A 22,126-nucleotide genomic window follows, 5' to 3' on the forward strand; every position below is an offset into this window, starting at 1 on the left:
TGAACTTTGATAAAAATTCAGTGACTGAATATACACAGATCATTTAAAGTACTTTCTAGGCACGAGAACTAATAGCATATCTTGTTTTAGTAGCTGTCAAGACCTTTGATGACCCAGGGAATTAAAAAAAAAACTGGAGACGTTAAACTCATAAGTCCAGAAATGTAATGCTGATTTGTACAATGTTATGTATTTTTGGAGTAGAATAGAGTTGGGCTGATAATTGTTTCCTCATCAATTGTATATAGGATGGCATAAATCCTTTAGAACGAGGTAATGCCTGGAAATGATGTCATACCGCGCCTCTCCTTTCTTTTTTTTCTTTTTCAATCTTTTTATTGATTTTCATATATACACAAAAAAATAACATAATAATAAGTAAATTATGAATATAATAGACTTGAAATCACATTGATAATAAGATAACAATATCCTACTAAACATCAACAGAAGAAAATACCTTAATCAATCAAGTCCATATGAATATATGAAAAAAAACAAAAATGACCATTAAAAAAAGAAAAAAAAATTAAAAATATGTGAAAAAAAGTATATATTAAGAAAAATAAAACACTAAACTAAACTAACATGGGCAATAATAACAGTTTACAAGTATGTGATAGTGTCAAAGAACTCCGGAACTCCATACCTGAACATGAATAAGCAGAAAGAAGGTCTGGAAAAGGCCAAATTAATTCATATGAAAATGTCGAATAAACGGTCTCCAAGTTTCTTCAAATTTAATTGATGAGTCAAAAATAGTGCTTCTAATTTTTTCCAAACTCAGATAAGAAATAGTTTGAGAAAGCCATTGAAATGTGGTAGGAGGATTTACTTCTTTCCAATTTTGTAATATAGACCTTCTGGCCATTAATGTTACAAAAGCAATCATTCGTCTGATTGAAGGGGAAAACTGATTACCATCTTCATTTGGTATGCCAAAAATTGCAGTAATAAAATGAGGTTGTAAATCTATATTCCAAATTGAAGAAATAGTAGTAAATATGTCCTTCCAGTAATTATGTAAAGTGGGACATGACCAGAACATATGGGTCAATGAGGCCACTTCTGAATGACATCTGTCACATTGAGGGTTAATATGAGAATAGAATCGAGCAAGTTTATCTTTAGACATATGAGCTCTATGTACAATTTTAAATTGTATTAAAGCATGTTTAGCACATATAGAAGAAGAATTAACCATTTGCAAAATTTTTTCCCATTTATCTGTTGATATGTTATATCGAAGTTCTTTTTCCCATTCTTGTTTAATTCTAACTGATATTTCTGGTTGTATCTTCATAATCATATTATAAATAAAAGCTACTAATCCCTTCTGACAAGGATTTAAGGTAAAAATCAAATCTGTAATGTCCACCAAAGTTGAATTAGGAAAAGATGGTAAAACTTTATGTAAGAAATTTCTAATTTGTAAATATCTGAAAAAATTAGATTTAGGTAATTCAAATTTGTTAGAAAGTTGATCAAATGACATCAAAGTATCTTCAAAAAAGAGATCACGAAAACATTTTATACCTTTCTTTTTCCATATGTTAAAAGCTTGATCTGTCCAAGAGGGTTTGAAAAAGAAATTAAGTAAGATAGGGCTATCAAGAACAAAGTTTTTCAAAGTGAAAAACTTACGAAATTGAAACCAAATTCGTAATGTATGTTTAATAACAGGATTAGATATTTGTTTATTAAATTTAACTAAATCCGCAGGAAGACAAGAACCAAGAACAGAGAATAGAGAATATCCCTTTACCTCATTACATTCTAAGCGCCTCTCCTTGTGTAATCCCAGAAAAAAAACATGTCCTAGCAGTACAGCTCCTTCAACAGAATCAGTCCAGGCTCGGAACTCCACGCAGGTAGTTCCTTTACATATCTATCATACTCAAAAAGGTGGAATTCATCACCAAGGACATGCCCTCTTCTCATTACTACAATCAAGGAGGAAGTACAGGAGCCTGAAGACCCATGCTGAATGAGACAGAAGCAACTTCTTCCCCTCTGCCATTAGATTTCTGAATGATCCATGAGCCCATGAATACTACCTTACTATTCCATGTTTTTGCACTACTTAAATATTTCTGTGATTTATAGGACTTTTGTCTTCACTCAATATTGCTGCTGCAAAGCAGCAGGTTTCACATCATATCAGAATCAAATTACAAATTAAATTTGAAGTAAATTTACAAGCAAAGTGCATACATACCATCATATACTACCTTGAGATTCAATTTCTTGCAGGCGCTTACAAGGAAAAAGAAGAATTACAACAGACATTTATGAGGAACTACACATAAACAGACAAAGACTAACAAACACCAATGTCCTGAAGAAGACAACCTGTAAATATAAATAGTACTGAGGACATAAGTTGTAAAGACTCCTTGAAAGTGAGTCAGTGGATCATAGAAACAGTTTGGGATAGTGATGAATGAAGTTATCCATGCCGGTTCATGAGCCTGCTGGTTGTAGAATAATAACTGTTGCTGAACCTGGTGCGCATACAGAACCAGACAATAATTCTGATGCGGATTCTGACTCTGAAACTGAAGTGACCCTTGCTCACCAGAGAACGAAAATCAAACTCCATTTCCATTCTTCAGTCTCATCCTCTGTATGACTCGCAATGCCTCCCCAATTATGATGTGATTCTAGGTCCTGCTCTCATCCTTAATTCCCCGTTTGCACTCGACGACCAATTCCCCTCTGCCTGAATTACAAGTAAGTCTGACTCCATTACCAACTGAGGTCCTGCTCAACCCCTGACACGTTCATCCCTGCAACACTTCAGGTCAAACCTTGAACATATTGGATACTTACCTCTGGCTGCCTGAGTGAGGAGCGTAAGATCTACCTGGTTGTGCCTGGAAGTTGAGCTCTATCAATGTTGAATTTTGTCGAAGCCAGCCAACAGGATTAACAGTAGGCGAAACAGTGATTCTTTTAGGTGTTTGCAAAGTAGCAGTAAATTTCAAGATACAAACCTGAACAATTTCAGATCAGCGTTGCCATTTACAGGTAAAAATGGACCAGCAGGCAAAGGTCTGTGAACAGTGAACAGCTGACAGGATCTTGGGGTGGGGGGGGGGGCTCCCTACATTTACCAGGAGAGCTGCATATGCAGGGCCTTTAGGCTTATTAAGGATCCCACCCATCCATCCAACATCCTCTTTGACTTTCTACCATCAGGCAGGAAACTCTGATGCACAAAAACAAGAATGATCAGGATAAGAAACTGTTTCTTCCCTCAAGCCATTAGGCTTCTGAATTTCCAGATGCAACGTATTTGAAGTGTCACTGATTAATCTGTCTGTAACACACGGTATTTAATTTATACACTTTAGTTCATTATTAATGTATGATTCATCTGTAGAATGTATCCCCTTACCTTCATAAGCTATTATGTGTTATGTGTGCTACTGTGCTTTACACCTTAGTTTGGTAAAATGTCTCTTTCCTATATACATTATATACATGTATGCGTTTGCACATGGCCAAGAGGTTAAGGTGTTCATCTAGTTATCTAGCTAGAGGTCGCTAGGTCGAGCCTTGGCTGAGGCCGCGTGTGTGTCCTTGAGCAAGGCACTTAACCACACATTGCTCTGCGACGACACCGGTGCCAAGCCGTATGGGTCCTAATGCCCTTCCCTTGGACAACATTGGTGGCATGGAGAGGGGAGTCTTGCAGCTTGGGCAACTGCCAGTCTTCCATAAAAAAAATCTTTGCCCAGTCTTGTGCCCTGGAAACTTTCCAAGGTGCAAATCCATGGTCTATCAAGACTAGCGGAGGCCTGCACTACATGATTAATGATAAATTATTAAATGATAATAAACTTGACTTGACTTGACATGCATGAGACCCACTCTGCATCAACCAGTGAACAGACAGGAGATATTCGGGGAGCCACCACCCATATGACATATGCCGTGCAGTTCATCTTGGACTACTGCAACTTCTCAGCAAAATTCAGAAGCTGTAGTTCAGATGCCAGTGCGTGCACTCAAATGTTCAAGTACAAAATAAATTTATTATCAAAGTACTGATATGTTACTAAACACCACTTTAAGATTCTTTTTCTTGATGGCATTTACAGGGGAAAAATAGAATTTATGAGAAAAATATAAAAACACAAAAACCAACATGCAAAAGAAGACAAATTGTGAAAATAAAATATGTAATACTGAGCACAAGAGTTGGAGAGTCCTGGAAATTGAGTCCGTATGTCATAGAATCAGTCCAGAGTCATGGTGAGTGAAGTTATCTATGCTGGTTTCGGAGCCTGATATTTGTAAGGAAATAACTGTTTCTGAACCTTGTGGTGTGGGTTCTAGGCTTCTGTATTTCCTGCCCAATGGTAGTGCTGAGAAGAGGGTATGACTTGGAATGTGGTTGTCTTTGAGTTTTCTTGTGGCAGTGCTCCATGTAAAAATACTCAATAATAGAGAAGGCTTTGCCTGTGATTGTGTAGGCTGTATCCACTACTTCCTGCAGGTGTTTCTCTTCCTGGGCATTGTACCTCACCATGGTACCCTCCACTGTACATCTACAGAAGTTTGTCAAAGTTTTTGGCAACTCTGCTGCTAGACCCCACATCGAGCACAATGGCAAAGCTGAGATGTGCTGGAGAGATAAATGTAAGTACGATGTAGTCAGGATCAGTGAGTAGAAACACAGATTGAAACAGTGCATATCAGTGGCTGCAGAAACCACAGAAAATGTGCAATAAATCTCTTTTGTTTAATACTTCTGTGATTGTGGTGGAATTACATTTCAGAAACTCAGTTCCTTTAGATGCTTCTTGAACCACATCATTCATACAAGCTCCCAGCATCATGTGATAAACATAACTAAAACAATTCCAACATAAACATTGTTTTGCTCCAACTCTATCATGGCAACAATTTGACATGACTTTTAGCAAAACAAAATGAATTTAATGGGCATAGTAATCTTAAACTGATTTATTTTCTGGATTAACAAATATTTGTTAATGACAGATAATAAATCCTTGCATATATTACGTAAAAGAAATGTTTAAAACTTAGTCCAAATATTAAAAAATATAAAATTAACATACCTGACAATTTATTTCTGAATATGTATCATTCCTCTCAAACTAAATTGTAAATTTAATGACATTATTTATAATTAATATTCCTCTTGAGTATTTATTACTTGTGCATTGTCAAATTCAGTGAAGTTATTCTTTATGAGGATTATTAGTACAACAGATGCCTGATCATAACTTAATGAGAGTTTATTAACAGAAGGACCCAGAATATCAGGGAGACACCAGAAACTGCAGATGCTAGAAATGGGAACAATACACAACATGCTGGAAGAGTCTCTTAAGTCAAGCAGTATCTAGGGGAGAAAAGGTTTTTTGATGTTTTAGGTCAAAACTCTGCATCAGGAATATATGCATTCAGAAGGGGGACAGTGTCTCATATGTTGGTATTGGGTTTCCAGTCCACAGAGCCCTAACATCAAAAGACGATTTTAAGTCCTATCCAATTATAGGTATCTACATGTAACTTCACTATACTTTATCCACTTATTCTTCAAGGTCTAGCTTACTTTCCTGTCTAGTCTTAGCAGTGACATCTAGCTGAAAATATTCATTATTTGAGTAGTGAGTCCTCCCTCCCTCCCTACCAATGAGGAGATATTTCCAGTTAATGAAGTTGTTTAAACACTGTTTATTTTATTTTTAATGATACATGCTTAAATTTTAGACAAATAGTTTTTAACACACATTTAACACTTCCAGTGGATTTCTGACTTCTAAAAGAGTTCCGAATTACATAAGTTTTACAAACTGCAAAGGATTTCCAAACACGGGTTTAATTTTTACAAACTAAAAAGCCATACCGAGTTGCAGACAAACATGTTGTCCATCATCAAAACAGAAGGTTGAGAAATGAATTTTCGTTCTTTCAGTTGCATTGTCAAAAAATTTGTTAGAAGTTTAACTTTGTCGCAAGCAACTCTGACCCCTGGGAAAGGTCATGCTGCTGTAGTAGAAAGCTGGGGTTAGCAATAAGCCTTGAGGGCCCAAGAAAGTGAATGTTCATCACACTCAATGAAGTAGATTGTCACTTTCTTGCAGTTAAACTGTGTCTTTGAGTCTAATTGTATGAAGCTACAGGACAAAAGCAGATTACATTAATGAGAAATACAGTAGTGACACCATGCTTAAAGATTCCTGACAATGCGTCCTCTGGATTTCTGGTTTTAAATGAATAGGAAATTATAACCTGCAATAAATTTATTAGCTGATAGCAAAGTTCATTAAATAAAAATATAAAATAAATGAATCTTAACATCTATTTATTGCAATTTGTTTCTCCACACCATCAGCAAAACATTGTTATCAGTAAAGATAAAAGAATGATGAAAAGCCTTATTTGTTGAACTAACAAAAGGTATTGGATTTATGTAACCCCTTTCATAAACTCATGGGATTCTCAAGCATATTACAATCAACAGATACTATTGAAATGTAATCACGGTTGTAATGTAGATAATGTTAGTGAAGTAAAATATCATAAGCACATTACAGTTTAGCACTCTTGTATCAATGCTTAATAATTACCAGCAGATAACAAAACATATTGACTTGAGAATGGTCAAGAGAAACGTGACAAAGTATTTCTCGTTCTTTTGTATAGTGCCTCTGAGCTTACGTATAATGCTGACTGACTAAGGCCTGTCAATCAGACTTGATCATAGATATTGTGTCATAGCTGTCTAGGTATGCAAACCTGGGCACTACAATATGGAAAGCAAGCTGTTGCCCATGTAGCAAGCTCTCCCTCTCCATGCATCTGATGAACCCAAAGGAATGGCAGAAACTGTCACAGTTTGGTACCAGCAGCATCCGTATTTTCCCCTCAGGGTTTATTCCTGAAGCTTTCCCATGAGCGGGTACGGCCACAAGTCAGTGGATGTTTGAGATCAGAGTTTTCCTTTCCCAGATGATCTGCCAACCACAGCTGATGAGCCCTTTCTGCCTGAAGTGACTGGTTTTAAGGCACCAGTAACCCACCTTTGCCCCTTCTCCTGTCAGTAGAAATGGTCCTGCCGGGTTTAGCAGCTAAGCCAGATGTGAAGGCCAGGAAGTGGATTTAGTTGTCAGAGGCTATTTGAGGCCCAAGCCATTGGGAGCATTTAATAGGTAGTGGCATTTACTACCCCTGGCTCTAAGAACCTTAAGGAACATTTATTGCACACTTTGATAATTAAAAGACTAGTCAACAGCTGAAAGGAGTTTGTGTACTGTTTCCCAAAGGAAAGTGTCTAGCAAGTCTTCTGGATAGGAGCAGAGTAGGGATTATATTAACAGGAATCAAATATCTGAAATGGTTATAAAAATTTTGGTTGAGATTTTATTCACTGAAACAATCACAGGTATATTTGCCTGGCAATTTAAGGTGACATTACTATTTTCTACACTGACATTTTCTACATTTTCAAAAGATTACATAAAAATTCTATAACAGCATGAAATGGTGGTCTCTACCTAATTTCTGAGGCTATAAGCAGAAAGAAAATCCTGAATCCTCACATCCTTCTCCAAATCCAAGCTGTCAGTGTCACAGAAATTTACAATTCAGCACATAAATAACTTGAATGGTGCTAATGTACCTGCTCTTGTCCTCAGCAATCTTTAAAAATGGTAAATGTTAGAATTATTACTGGCGTAAAATCTATTTGGCAACCTTTTACAATTTCCCCTGTCAAAGCATTTTTGTTGTAATTATGGTCAAATATGAACCATCTCTTTATCAAATTGTTCCGAGTCTTGAAACCGGTAAGCGGGATAAAGATAGTGAGGCAAAGAAAATTAATAAAACTATAAAGTAAGTTTAAGACAGTAAAATTCATATTAAAAAGTTTAAAAATCAGATTGCAAGAGAACTACAGGTGAAGCTGGTTAATCTACAGTTTGGAATGGGGGTCTATGTTGTAGATTAGGGTTAAGAAGAAGGGCTTTGTAAAGCATAAGACGCAGAGATCATATGAGTGTTTAACAGTTTGTGATTTTAGTTCATAAATTTTATATAATATTCTGCATTATGGCATAATTGCATTTTATGTTTTATAATATAAAATTATGTTATAACATTTAAGTATATTTGTGAGCCTTGAGTAGTTGGACGAGCTGAAGCTGAACTCCAAGGGCAGACGTAGGGGAAAACTGTATACAGCAGCTTAACCTACATCATTGCCACATAGTTTTTAATACACATGGTGAAACAGCTCAGAAGGAGTTAGTGCATGCAGTTTAGTTAGTATCATTGTCAGCAAGCTTTTAAAGTTTGGGATTAAGGATTATTTACGGGTAATTTGGAACAAGGCCTTTAGAGTGGCTGCCATCTGAAAAGAAAGCAAGAATATTAAAGAAAACAGCTGTTTGTCCGTGGCACTCCATTAATGGTTTAAGTGGACCAAACTTCAATGAATATTTGGTAGCTTTGAGCTTATTTATATCAGTATATTAAAAAAAATAGGATGAATTTGAATAGCAATTAAAATTAAGATATATTTTTTAGTCCACATGCTGTCGCTCACAGGTTAATAATTAACCAGTTGGCTGAACTAATGTGATTAAAGGAGAGAAAGGGAAAGTAAATGGAAAAAAGGACATGTTTTAATGATTATGCTTCTTAATAATTATATAACAGTTATGAAAGAAGAAGAGTCCACTGTAGTAGAACTATATTTTCAGGGCCAGACAGGTTGTTTGGGAGCATCTAAGTTTGAGTACACCAAAAACAGTTTACTCACACGAGGGTGGATATGTCCATCTCCACACCCTTATGCATGTTCAGTGATATTTTATTATGCATTAATGAACAGGATGTAGGTGAAACTGACTTAGCCAGTATTTATTTTCAGTCCTTAGTTTCCCTGAACATTGTGGATGGCAAAAGTCAATTAAAAGCAACAACATTACTTTAAGTTCGGGATTTCATATATACTAGATCAAGAGTGGATGGTTGCTTTCGCTAATAGGAAGCTGTTGTTTCTTACAACCATCTTTTATTTCTAAATATAAGATTCAATTTTTATTCCAGCTCTGTTTTATTTACTTATTACGTCCTTAAGTTGCCCTGACTGGATTTGACTTCATGCCGCCAGATCAATAGTTTACTTGGCATGATTAACTTATTATTATTTAATTATTCACAGTTTTATATTGCTGTATTTCTTCACTATTCTTGGTTGGTGCAGCTGTAATGAAAACCAATTTCCCTTGGGATCAATAAAGTATGTCTGTCTGTCTGATATTTTTTTCTGAACACTGCAACTTTCTCTTACCTCTCCATGCTTGATCCTGATGCAGGGCTTTAACCCAAACATTGGCCATTCTTTTACCTCCACAAATGCTGTCGAGCTCTTCCAGCAGATTGTTTGACACTTTTGTTTCCACACCCTACTTCACCCCAACACCCCACCCCCCACCAAAAGTTGGAGATTGGTGTGTTTGGATCTTGAGAGTCTTCTGAGCTTCTAGAATGGCACAACTTCCAGTGAGCTTGGGCAGCTTCCTGACTTTTGGTATTAATCCGTGTTTAAAACTCTGGAAGTTGCTCAGACAGTCAAAGTACATTTATCATCAAAGTATGTATGCAATATACAACCCTACAAATCATCTTCCCCCATAGACAGCCACAAAACAACAAAAACAAACCACGAAACCCATTCAAGAAAAACGTCAAAACCCAATCATGCAAAAAATAACCGACAAATCTACAAGCAGCAAGGAAGACAACGAGAGAGAAACACAGAATATAAAACAGCGAGCCACAAATCTTCAAACCAGTCTGGGTATGTTCTATTCAGTTCAGTTCAATCTAGCACTCTCAATATATTCGATACTAATTTGGGTTCTGATCACTACAACATTTTCCCTCTTGCAAAATTCATGCCTTTCTCAAATGAATTACTTTATTTTACACTATCTTGCAGAAAATAAGCATCTGTAATAAAAATGGTTTGAATACATTCATATTATTATCAGAAGTAGCCAAATAAAATAGTGGTAATCTGATACTTTAAATTTTAGTAAATAAATTTCATACACTGAAATTTTAAAATATCTTTTAATATAATGTTAACAGTGGATATACAAGTCTAAAAGTTGCCTTGTACTCCAAAATCCACCATTTTATTCAGTCAAGTACTCCCACAGCTACTTTGCTGTCTTGTCATTCAGCCCTCTTAGTAAACTAAACATCCAGCCACCCAGGCAGGCAGTTATTACTCCCCCTGTACCACCATCAGCATTGTACAGAGCCACTTCTATATTTCACTACATAATGACACAGTCCTGCTTCTCTATCCACCCACTGTATGGCACGGCTGTGTCACTTATTCACACAACAAGAATAGGCTCATGTACTCATTCAGTCATCTTCTTATCTACTGACTTGGTCACAGGCCTAATTCATTAGATTTCAAAAGTTCAACAGTAACAACAAAACTTATCCATTTGCACTTCCTTATGTCTCCAAGTACAATGAACAGTATTTTTCACAGAATCTAAAATCAAAATTATGATGTAGTGAAACTGAATAAGAACTGTTATAGCTTAAAAAGTATGTTGTATGGTTTGTTATCATTGAACATAATTCTCAGTTAGCAGATCCAAGTTTCTGCATTCACTCTGCTATATTGTACGCTAAATGGTCTCAATAGAAGGACACATTTGTTTCGGCCTACACCCTTGATTTCTCTATTTGATGAACTCCGCTGGAACCAGTCACAAATGTTGATTACCTGCATGGTCCACTATTCATGCATTCAGTGCACAAATCTAAATAAATTTAGTTGTGAATAGTAATTACTGCAAGCTAAAATAAATCAATAATTACAACTAATTGCAGCTAATCACAGATTGCAGATTATCAGAACAGGAAGTGAATTTTTAAGGACATTTTTATTGCTTATTAGTATGGCAATGGAAGAAGATTTCTTACTAATATGAGCAACAAAACTATTACTTTTTTGGAACATCGAAGGACAGCCCATTAAAAAGTCTCTTCCAATTGTAACCAGCAAATTCAAATGTGGCTTGCGAGAGTAATAAACATTTTGTGCCTTTATATTATGAATTATCTTAAAACAAATTTGATTTTCAAGGCTAAATAATAATAGATCGTTTTAATCTATCATCTCCCATTCATGCTCTGAATTTTGCAAAGAGCTGCCATAGATCATTCCTTTGCAAGGAATGTTTTAAAAGCTTAGTGTTTAATTTAGTGGAGTCTTTGGAATGAGTTGCATCACTTCAATATATTTTCTTTCTCTGCTGAGTCCAATTTAAAATGTGTTTGCTTCTTTCCCCTTATCTTTCTGCTTGACAAACTTGTCACCTTCGCTGTGCCTCCGAAACCAATCTCAGAGTCAGTTGGGAAAGAGTAGACTTTTGACCTTGTTGGATGCAAGATGCCCCTTAAACATAATCTCATAAATCCAATTAGGATGTTGCAGACAGCACCCTGTGCGGTAAATTGGAAGATATTTTGCTTTGAAAGGTCACTTCTTCCTCCTTGGAACTCCAGATGACTCAACATTTCTCTTTGCTCACTGTTATCCATATTGCACAGCCTGGTTTAATACTTTCAATGTCCAGCACCTGTGGTTTTAAGCAGGATTAGCTCTTTGCCCTCAACAGTTCTCAGCCGAGGGCTTTGGGATCATTTGCTGTTAAAATTTGAGGGCACTCATGGGGGAAAATTCATAACAATTTGAAGGAACTTGTTAAAATGTTTAATTTGCTGAGATAAAGGACCAGATGGTAACAAGAATATCACCAACTTCCTAAAGCTTACTCAACGAATGTGGCATTTACTGTACACAACCTTGTTCCGTTCACCTGAGATGAGAAAGGAAAAAGAATCCGTCAAGGGACCAGGATTATCTTTAATTGAAACTTGTTCTCATCTGATCTGCTGCCAAGTGGAGAATATGGAAGTGGTTGTACATCTACCAGTGGCAACCTTGCTCCATTGGTGTGTACAGTGAAATTGCAACATATGGAGTCTGACATTATTCCAACAGGATACCCAAACATTGGTCTGAACACTAATTTTTCACCCTGTCCCATTGATACAAGTATGGAGGAAAACTGTTTCATCTGGTTCTTTGATTCACCGTTTTGTCGGTTTGGTCAATTCAATTCAAATGTAATTGTCATTCAACCATACATGGATACTTAAGCGTATGGCCAAATGAGACAGCGTTACTCCAGGGTCAAGGTGCAAAACATGGTACCAACAGTCACACACAGCACAGATACTTCATACATGATACAGAGACTCAATAGAAGAGACCAAACTGAAGCCATCCAATGCCACAGAAGTCTGCAGACCACCACAACAGAGCTTGTCTTCGTCCAAGTGAAAACTAGGGTCGGGGCAGCACTGATTCCAACCTGGATTCTGCTCCACACCCACTCCTCCATCCTGGTGCCCTTCCCTGATGGCTATAAACAAGCAACAGGTTAAAATTACATCCTTAACATCTTTGCCACTTCTGGGAGAATGTGATTTCATAGGCTTATCTCAGCTGCTCTGTGGCTGAAGCGAATAATTGCAAATTGGCTTATTATTGTTACACGTACCAAGATACTGCAAATAACTTTGTTTTGCATGCCACCCATACGTTTCATTTCAACACATCAGAACATCAGTGTAGCACAAGGGAAAAAGTACTACACAGGGACAGTGCAATGCAGACAGACAATAAGATGAAAGGCCATGTTGAGGTAGATTGAGAGGTCAACAGTCCATCTTGCTAGACAAGAGGTAATTAGTCTTATAACAACAGATAAAAGCTGTCCTTGAGCCTGCCCTTTGTATCTTCTACCTGTTAGGAGGGGAGAGTGGAGAGAAGGTCTGGAAATGAATGGTCCTCCTGATGATATGTTTCTCTCCTGCAGCAATGACAGTAAAGTAGACTTCGCCGTGAGGTCCAGGTGAGGACAGTGAGGACGCAAGTGCGTGGCTATCCGATACTAGAATTGAGACATGATTTTGAGGCTGAGGTGAGAACAGGGTTTTTGATTAAAGGCTGGACAAGAACCTGACGAGACAGAAATCTAAAATGCAATCGCAGACTGAACTGAACTTGACGACTGAGCACTGAACCTGGGTTGGCCCAAAACATGGCTGCCAACTAGTAGAGTTGGCTTGAGTCTTTAAAAGGGCTGTGCCAGCTAACCATACTCTGGAGAATCAGAGTGTCTAAACCCCAGAGGCTGGCATGGCTGGGTACATATTGTAACAGTATTCTAGGCAAATGGTAGAACTGACTGAAGCATCCTCACATCTATGTGGCTCGATATTAATGTTCAACAGTATGTATCTCCCTCTCTTCTGATTATGGATTACAGGAGGAATGGAGACAGGCTAAACCCTATTGATATCAATGGATCTGGGGTTGAGAGGACAAACAGCTTTAAGTTCCTTGGCATAAACATCACCAAGGATCTCATATGGTCTGTATATACCAGTTGAAAAAGCTGGTGAGGGTAAAAAGACACAACAGCCTCAGACCATTGAGAGCATCCTAACTGGCTACATCACTGCCTGGTATGGGAACTGTACTTCCCTCAATCACAGTACTCTGCTGAGAATGATGCAGACAGCCCAGCACATCTGTAGTTATGAATTTCCCACTATTCAGGACATTTACAGACAGGTGTGTAAAAAGGGCCCAAAGGATCTTTAGGGACCCAAGTCACCCCAACCACAAACTGTTCCAGCTGCTACCATCCAGGAGATGGTACCGCAGCATAAAAGCCAGGACCAACAGGCTCCGGGACAACTTCTTCCACCAGGCCTTCAGACTGATTAATTCATGCTGACACAACTGTATTTCTGTTATATTGTTGTTCATACAACTTATTATAAATTAGTAAAAATTGCACATTGCACATTTAGACAGAGATGTAATGTAAAGATTTTTACTCCTCATGTATATGAAGGGTATAAGAAATAAAACTAATTCAATTCAGTTCAATTATCTTAAGGCAGTCTTTGGGATTAATGTTCAGAGGTGGTTGATGAGGGTAAAGCATGAATTGCAAACTCTGCCAGGGGTTGGGTTGATCAGTCAGATGGTTAAGTGGCTTTGAATGTGTTTGCCTCATTTTTTTGCTTACGCTGGACCTGTGTGTGCTCGTCATGTAAGGGCTTGAGTTCTCTTTTCTTTTTCAATCTTTTTATTGAATTTCATATATAAAAAAACATATCATAATATTGAATAGGTTATGAGTGCATTAGACTTAAAGTTGAATTAGTAGTAAGATAACAATATCTTATTAAAATATCAGTAAAAAAAATAGTACATTAATCAATCTAACCTATACTAATTAGACATGAAAAAGAATAATGGCTTGAGTTCTCAATGCCACTCTGAATGCTCCTTCTCTATTCAGGAGTAGATTGGAATTGTTGCACTTTCTCAAGGAGATTTGAGAACATCGTTCAAACGTTTCCTTCGTTAACTGGTAATCTCTCTTGCATTGATAGAGTTTGGAACCGAACATCGGTTTTTGGAGATTGTTGTTGCAAGCACTCCCGTCATCTATCAGAACCAATTGAATACAGCTAGGTCCTCATTGCTGATGATTTTGGCTTGGAAGAGTCCAGTGTCTGTTTGCTTTTCTTCCCCATGTCTTGGAAGCTTTGTGGAGATGGAGTTGGTTGTACCTCTGCAGTGCATTGGATTCTGGCCCTATGAATTCCATCTTTAAGGAGTGATGAAGGCACTGCTGCAATGTAAATGATGAGCTTATGTCAGAAGCATCATCAAAAGAAAAGAAACAATAAAGGTCTTGCAGATAGCAAACACAGGACAACCGCTGATAACAGGTCCCACAGAGCAACTGCAATGTCTCAACGCTTCAGAGGTATAATGCAATTAGTAAACTCAAAGAGATTTGTTGTTGTCCCTATAAGACTACACCAGATTTGGTTTAATGACAGTGGCCAGAAGATACAGAGATGTTCTTGGATTAGAAGAATCCAAAATACCTCATGGTGAAGGGACCACTGAGGAGAGAAGGAATTCCTGTGGCAGTTCTTATGGTCCGTACGGACACAAAGACAAGGACAGAACAGAAACTCCTTCATTTAAAGAAGTGATCTTTACAAAGCGGGCAGCAACGCTGATGTCCATGAGAAGTGCAATTTTTTTCAGCGCCACCAAGACCACCTATGGCCTAACTATGGAACAGCACCCAACTATGGGTCTATTCTTGATTTGAATGACTTTTGTTCCAATAAACTGGGAAGTCATCACTGGTGCCTGCCTTGATGGCCTCCACCCAGCAACAAAAGAACACCTTCATGAAATACAATAGGGTTACTATTGGCCTGAAGGCAATTTGAGCCTGTTCTTCACTATATAAAGAGCAGCATCAGTCACTGTACATGGCCCTTTTTTCGACCTCATTAAAGCATTTTCGTCCAACCACTACAAGGATCTGTGGAGCGTCCATCTCAAAGTTGTCTGATTTTTAGACTGTCTGCTCATCAGCTCAGAGTCCGAGCACCAAGCCATTGTCAATTCACCAAAGCACGGTAGCATATTAATTAGCGTAAAGCCATTACAGCCCCAGTGATCCGAGTTTAGTTCTGCCTGTAAGGAGTTTGTCTGTTCTCCCAGCGACCCCATGGGTTTCCTCCAATGCTCCAATTTCTGCCCGTGTTCCTAAGAGATATGGTTTAGTAGGGGTGGCACGGTATCATAGTGGGTTAGCACAACGCTTTACAGCTCCAGCAAGCTGGGTTCAATTCCCGCCGCAGCCTGTAGGAAGTCTGTACGTTCTCCCCTTGAGTGCATGGGTTTCATTGGGTGCTCCAGTTTCCTTCAGCAGTCCAAAGACATTGGTAGATCAAATGGTCATTGTAAATTGTCCTGTAATTAGGCCAGTGTTAAAATCGAGGGGATTGCTGGGTGCGGCAATCTGAAGGGCCATAAGGGCCTAGTCTGCACTGTATCTCAATAAGCACAAAAATTAATAAATAATTTGGTCACGTGGCTATAATTGGACAGAAGAGGCTGTTGGGCCAGAAATGTTTTTAATATACTGCATTTTTAAATAAAATAAGTAAATAAGTGAAGTTAATTCCACATTGATCAAAGAATCTTTCTCTACCAATCTGCCTCAGCAATGTATTAGGTCACCCTTCCACAATGACAGTCAATGAAGAAATGATGGAATGTGTGGCCTTTCCTGTATGTTTGGAAAGCAGCTTCCAGTGCTGACAGGAACCCATTCTCAGGGCCTCACGACCGGCTGCTTTCTGATATCGCAAGGATGTGGCCTGCAAGACGACCGCACCTTCAGGGTGCTGGATTTTTGTGGCTTTAGAGACGTGCTGATACTAGGCCGGTGCCTCTGACTGAGGCGTTTTAACATCGGGACCAGCGGGTTAACTGCCGTGGGTTGTATGTCCAGAGAACTGTGCCTTTCTGGGGCTGACTCTCTGGGCGCAGAGCTCGGGAGAAAGCAATGCAACAGACTTTTAACATCGTAAATCAGCAGGTTGCTTGTTATGTCTCCCCTCTCACTGTGAAATGGGGAGTCCTCTTTTTCCCTTATTAGGGAGAGAGCCTGTGGTATGTCGAATTACTAGGCGAACAAGTAGTCTTTGGGGTACTGCAAGTCTATGTCTTTATTGATGCTTGCTGCATGCTTGAGCGTTCGGTGGAGAGCACATTTGCTTTTTGCTGGTGGGGGTGAAGAGGTTGTTGCTTTGCTGCTGCTGGTGCATGGGGGGTAGCTGGGGGGGCTTTGGGGTTCTAACATTTAACTGTCATTCATTCTTTGGGGCACTCCTCTGTTTTTGTGGACGTTTGCGAAGAAAAAGAATTTCAGGATGTTTATTGTATACATTTCTCCAACATTATCTGTACCTGTTGAACCCATTCATTATGGAATTCACCTTTGTCTTTAGGTGCCAGAAAGTCAATGGCTTTCTGAGGAAAGGGGATTTGAAAATGGAGGTATTAAACCAAGGATAATCTGAATATTACAGCACGGACAAGTTGGGCCAAAGGGCTTGTCTCCGTGCCGTATAAGGAGTGACTATTAAGTGTGACTGTTAATTGTCCTTAGTGCAATATCCTCTGCAGCTCCCTCGTTGGAACAGGGGTTGCAGGAGGTGGCGGAGTTTGTAGATCAGAGGACAAATCAGAATGGGTTACAGAATAAAAGTACTATCATGTTTGCTGTTGTGCGCTGGGGCAGCAGGCTGAGGGTAGCAGACGCCAACAGAATCAACAAACTCATTCGTAAGGCCAGTGATGTTGTGGGGGTGGAACTGGACTCTCTGACGGTGGTGTCTGAAAAGAGGATGCTGTCCAAGTTGCATGCCATCTTGGACAATGTCTCCCATCTACTCCATAATGTACTGGTTAGGCACAGGAGTACATTCAGCCAGAGTCTCATTCCACTGAGATGCAACACTGAGCGTCATAGGAAGTCATTCCTACCTGTGGCCATCAAACTTTACAACTCCATCCTCGGAGTGTCAGACACCCTGAGCCAATAGGCTGGTCCTGGACTTATTTCCACTTGGAATGATTTACTTATTATTATTTAATTATTTATGGTTTTATATTGCTAGATTTCTACACTATTCTTGGTTGGTGCGACTGTAACGAAACCCAATTTCCCTCGCGATCAATAAAGTACGTCTGTCTGTCTGTTTTCAATCCTAACATATATGATAGATTCTTCTTCAGTAGTCCAATAAAAAAAAACAAATCAGTTAAGTAGTCCGAATTGTAGCAATGCGTCCAGATCTAGGTACCACTCTTTTGGAATAGTGCCTAGAGTTTGGAGAATTGTGTTGCAATTGTACCCAAGGATCAGGGATATCAGTGGAGTGGAAAACATGAAGAAGCTGGCAATGTTCTTGTTAGAATAGAGCAGGCTGAGAGAAGATTTAATTGAGCTCCATAAAACTGTAAAAGAGTTTAATGGGGAAAAACTGCAGAGGCTGTGCAAAGAACTGGAGGACACAGGTTTAAGATAATTGACAAAAAGCACTTTAAAGGAGATATAATGAATTCCTGTACACAAAACTAGTGGACTGAAATAGCTGAAGGGTTGATGAAGCAGATTCAGTAACAAGAGATTGAAGCGTAAATGGTTCTGAAGGCTCGAGACAAGATGGATGTGGAAAGGCTGGTTCTTCCTATATAAATTAAATATTGCTCCGTTTTGACTGGGTCGTTATTTTTTTCTCTCTTAGATGTTTGGAAGTCTTTTTTCTTACCTAAAGGCTGGTGGCAGCTGTCTTTGAGTATCTTTCATGCAGAGGTAGATGGATTCTTGATAAGCAACAGGAGTGAGTAGAATTTTTGCAGGTAGGTGGGAATGGAAAGTTGAAATTACTACCTGCTCAGCCATAATATTATTAAATGATGGAGCAGGCTTAAGGGGCTCCTGTGCTCCTAGTTCCTATGCTTGGCGGTACATAAATAATTCTTAACATGAAATTGGGGAGCCATTGAAAAAATATATACAGATCCATGAAGAAACAAGGGAACATTTCAAAGGGCTGACGCAGACATGATGAACAGAATGGATACCTTCTGCTTTACATCACTCTATAGAGCACTGACACAGTAACAGTTACCCTAAAGCAATTTATTTACCTGAAAGTCATCTCTCATGTCATTGATTTTAAAAAATATTGCTTATTTAGTTCTTGCTGTAAATCGATTACTTTTGGTTCTGTTGTTGCCCTTTAAGAAGTATTCCATTCTGCTTAAAGTTCTACTTGCCATTTTTAATTGCCCAGCATTTGCTGCATTCCTTATAAGAAGAATTGGGAAAATTATGAACCTTATAAGAACTTCAGATTTACTTTCGTGTGAAAAATGAGTGGTGAATCTTGCACTTTCCAACTTTCTGCAGCCGAAGTAGCAGAGCCCTGCTATTTTTCTCCGACCAGCAGGGGGAGCTGTCGTTCCACTTTCTGACAATGAATATTGCCTGTCCTGAGATGTCCTCTTCTCCATTTGACTGACTGAGGATTGCCAGTCATTTGAGACAATTTTCTACATGACAGCCAGTTGAATTTAAAGATAGACATTGTTGCTGCTAAAGTCATTACTCTGTTTTGAAGAGTATTATTCCTCAAAAGATGGGCCATTTTGCAAAACAAGTTGACTGACAGGAGTTTTCAAATACATTTTCCTTCTCTTCCTTCCATAACAGAACTCTGCAGGTCAGCTAAACCTTGTCTGTAATAAAACCAGTGAGGACGCTTTATGTACCTGAAAAATAGTGGATGCAATTAATGGAAGTTAATTTGGATAAATGTGAGAAGTCGGTGTGGAGTCAGAGAAATGATTTATCCACTCCTGTTCAGTGTTTCAGGTAGTACATTAATTGGTGCCGGCTGCTAACTAAAGTGGTTGCTTAGCACCCGCATTCCTCACGCTACACATTGGCTGTGCATATAATCAGGGTTTCACACTTGCAGACAGCTGACTCTACCTGCACCTCTTAAAATTGTTGTGCATTATGGCTTCAGAAGATTGTGGCTTTAAAATATGAATGGTTTGTTATGCTTTGAGGAATAGTTGAACCTGAGTAAGATAGAAAAAAGAGCTTTTCTGATCATGCATTCGTCCATGCCAGGGACAGAAGTGTTGGACATCCTGTGATCTTAGAAAAATTCTCCGAATATTTGAATCTCTCAGAGTCACAAAGCACAATATCATCACCGTGGATGGTCCCAAGCCCGGCTGCAAATGGAGGAGGGTTGGACATAGAGCAAGCATCCCCACCCCGTAGAAGCACAACAGAAGCCACAAAGACCTCATCTCTGGTAGGGGAAGGACCTGTTGTCAGCAGTCAGACAGGATGAAGAAATCATTACTCCCCAACGCCTTTCGGCTCTACAATTCAACCACCAGGGGCAAGACGTGTTAAGTGCCAGGGTTAGGACTGAGCTTAAGTTACCACTCAATGCACTTCAAGAATTTTTTAAAAGCTATTTATTAATGCTTTTTGGGAGGGTGATTTTAGATGCATATCATATTTATACTGAGTTAAATACTGTATGTCATTAGTTTTGCTACAATAAGTGTATGGGACACTGGAAAAATGTTGAATTTCCCCTTGGGGATGAATAAAGTATCTATCTATCTAAATCCCAGTAGAGGTAATGGACTTAAGTAATTAAAGAGAGTACAAACTGACTAAGTTGCTTACTTGATCTAAACCCATTTCCCTTCCTTTGGTCGTATCCCTCCAAAACATTCCAATCGATTAACCTATCTAAATGTCTTTTAAATGTCGCAATTCTACCCACTTTTTATCATTTCCTTTGACAGGTTATTCCATATGTCGTGTCTGTACAATTACATATCAAATAAATAAAGACACACACACAGAGCAGAAGTTAACTGGTAATATTCACTTTGCAGAGAAGGTAACAAATCAACGCATTGCATATGTTATCTGTCAATAGTGCGAAGGGGAGTCATTGTGCTAAAAGAAACAGACCCATACAATACAGTTCCTCCCCCTTTAGAGTAATGTAACCTAAAACTGTATATGTACAAATCATTTAATTTTTCTTTAACAAGCTGTATTCAAATAAACGTGCTTTCACAGTAACAGTCCATAACTAACTTCACCATTCTAAAGATTTAGTCTTTTAAATGTCACTCTTTTTTCTCTCAGGATTGTGCCTCTGGACCTGCGCAGGAGCATTAGGTTTGGCAGGTATCTTGTCAAAGACAATTTTCTCTGTTGCAGGTGTCAGCATGGCTGTTAGGGACATGACCATCACTGGGAGGTGAGTCCGATGGCTCTAACGTGTACGTCTTGTTGGATGCAGTCGAATCAGGCGTGTTCTTCGGTTGAGTATCCAGTATCTGGTTGTCATGATATCTACACGTATGATCTTCAACATCAGCTAGGAATTTCTATCCAACCTCGAAGCTTCTTGTTGATGTACTTGGCAGCCTGCTAAACTGTTTATTCTGCACTTCCCTGCATAGATCTGGTTTCAGGAAGTCTATGTGAGATCGCCGATTCCTGCTTATGAACAGTGTAGCATGTGTTTGATTTGTCATCACGTGAACAGGGTTCCGATACTCAAATAGAAAGTTGTCTACCTTGTGCTGTAGAGAAATGTTCTACTTGTCCAGAGCTTTAATGGATTTCTTGAATGCTTGGACAAATCTTTCAGCTAACCCATTTGTAGCTGGGTGGTGAGGAGCTGATGCCATTTTTCTTCATGAACACTGTGGTGAACTACATATACCTGTCTGGACACGCCCCCCCCCCCCCACTGTCTGCTCCTGTGGCTCCTCCCACAGACCCCAGTATAAAGGCGATTGAGGCCTGAGCCCTGCCCTCAGTCTCCAGGATGTAGCATGGTGGTCAATTGCTGCTTGTTCTTTCTTCCAGTCAATAAAAGCCGATATCTCACCTCACGTCTCAGAGAGTTATTGATGGTGCATCAAACATACTGACCTCTTCAGGCATATATCGTTCACAATTTGTCCAGGAGAGCCATTTCTGGTGAAGATAGTCCTCAGAGTGGAAAAATTCTTTTCCGAAGAGGTTATCTTCATTAGTATGACCTCAGGTCACTTCAAATGAGCATCCACAGCAATCAGAGACATGGAGTTCATGAATGACCCAGCAAAGTCAATATGCACCCTTTGCCATGGTGAAGATGGCCACTCCCAGGGGTGTAAAAGTGCCTGTGGAGCTGCATTTTGAATTTTGTGGCAACCCAAACAGCTTTTGATCAACTCTTCATACAATCTGTCTGTTCCCAGCCACCGCACATAGCTCCAGGTGAGACGCTTCATCTTGGTCATACCCAGGTGTCCTTCAAGCAGATTCTCTAACACTCTGGTGAACAGGTTAGAGGGAACCACAACACAAGATCCACACATCAGGGTTCTTTGACATACAGCGAGTTGGTCTTGACTCATTGAACTCAAAAAACAGAGAGATTTAGGCCAGTTAGAAGAGTGGGATGAACGATGGTAGATGGAGTTTAATGCTGATAAGTGTGAGGTGCTACATTTTGGTAGGAATAATCCAGATAGGAC

The sequence above is a fragment of the Hypanus sabinus genome, chromosome 30, assembly GCF_030144855.1.
Source record: "Hypanus sabinus isolate sHypSab1 chromosome 30, sHypSab1.hap1, whole genome shotgun sequence".
NCBI lineage: Eukaryota > Metazoa > Chordata > Chondrichthyes > Myliobatiformes > Dasyatidae > Hypanus > Hypanus sabinus.